This window comes from Triticum aestivum, chromosome 3D (assembly GCF_018294505.1).
Source record: "Triticum aestivum cultivar Chinese Spring chromosome 3D, IWGSC CS RefSeq v2.1, whole genome shotgun sequence".
In the NCBI taxonomy this organism is placed as follows: domain Eukaryota; kingdom Viridiplantae; phylum Streptophyta; class Magnoliopsida; order Poales; family Poaceae; genus Triticum; species Triticum aestivum.
In genome coordinates, this window is record NC_057802.1 from 134,091,570 (window position 1) to 134,093,633 (window position 2,064).

Here is a 2,064-nt window from a genome sequence, read left to right on the forward strand (position 1 = left end):
AGACATAATCACGGTATGGGCACTCCCCTTGGCAACTGCCAAGCTTGGGGGAGGTGCCCCAGTATCGTATCACCATCACACTCCTATTTTTACCGTTTTTCTTAGTTCGATCCTTTTAGTAATATCTTGATCAAGTAGAATAAAGTTTTAGTATGATTTAGTTTTGAGTTTTGCTTATGATCTCTCTATGTAATCGAGTCCGTGAGCTATATAATAAAGAGTAGTGTTGAGTCAAGGGCTTGATTATTTTTCTATGATCTTGAGTGAATAAAAGAGAAGAGAAAAGAATAAAAAGAAACAAAGAGATCATATTGATTTTATGGAGAGCAATGACTTCACATAGAAAGAGTATGATGATTAAAAATTGTTGGGAGTTGGCAAACATAGCTTTGGTCATCGTTGTAATTAATAGGAAGTAATAAAGAAAGAGAGGTTTCACATATAAATATACTATCTTGGACATCTTTTATGATTGGGCGCACTCATTAAAATATGACATGCTAAAGAGTTGATGTTGGACAAGGAAGACAACGTAATGGGTTATGTTTTCTTATATCTGAGATAAAGTATATTGTCATGGATCATCCAACATGTTGAGCTTGCCTTTCCTCCTCATGCTAGCCAAATTCTTTGCACCAAGTAGAGATACTACTTGTGCTTCCCAATACCCTTAAACCAGTTTTGCCATGAGCCACCATATCTACCTATGGATTGAGTAAGATCCTTCAAGTAAGTTGTCATCGGTGCAAGCAATAAAAATTGCTCTCTAAATATGTATGATTGATTGGTGTGGAGGAAATAAGCTTTATACGATCTTGTGATGTGGAAGAAATAAAAGCGACGGACTGCATAATAAAGGTCTATATCACAAGTGGCAATATAAAGTGATGTTCTTTCGCATTAAGATTTTGTGCATCCAACCCTGAAAGCGCATGGCAACCTCTGCTTCCCTCTGCGAAGGGCCTATCTTTTATTATTATCTTCTACCTTATGCAAGAGTCATGGTGATCTTCACCTTTCCTTTTTACATTTTATCCTTTGGCAAGAACAGGATGTTGGAAAGATCCTGATATATATATATATATGTATGTATATATATAAAAAATTGGATGTAGGTTAGCATGAGCTATTATTGTTGACATTACCCTTGAGGTAGAAGGTTGGGAGGCGAAACTATAAGCCCCTATCTTTCTCTGTGTCGGGTTAAAACTCCGTAACCACAAGTATTGCGTGAGTGTTAGCAATTGTGAAAGACTAAATGATAGTTGAGTATGTGGACTTGCTAAAAAGCTCTGACATAGACTCTTTCTGATGTTATGATAAATTGCAATTGCTTCAATGACTGAGATTATAGGTTTGTCAGTTCTCAATAAAGTTTCTGATTCATACTTTGCATTGTGAATAGATTATTACTTGAGCATAAGAAATCATATGACATTATCCATATATGTTGCTGTTATGAGAATAATCATGATGCCCTCATGTCCGTATTTTATTTTATCGACACCTCTACCTCTAAACATGTGGACATATTTATCGTTATCGGCTTCTGCTTGAGGACAAGCGAGGTCTAAGCTTGGGGGAGTTGATACGTCCATTTTGCATCATGCTTTTATATCGATATTTATTGCATTATGGGCTGTTATTACACATTATGTCACAATACTTATGCCTATTCTCTCTTATTTTACAAGGTTTACATAAGGAGGGAGAATGCCGGCAGCTGGAATTCTGGGCTGGAAAAGGAGCAAATATTAGAGACCTATTCTGCACAACTCCAAAAGTCCTGAAACTCCACGAAAGTTATTTTTGGAAATAATAAAAAATACTGGGCGGAAGAAATACCAGAGGGGGCCCACACCCTGGCCATGAGGGTGGGGGCGCGCCCTACCCCCTGGGCGCGCACCCCTGCCTCGTGGGCCCCCTGTTGGCCCTCCGGTGCCCATGTTCTCCTATATGAAGTCTTTCGTCCGAAGAAAAATCATAAGCAAGCTTTCGGGATGAGACTCCGCCACCACGAGGCGGAACCTTGGCGGAACCAATCTAGGGCTCCGGCAGAGCTGT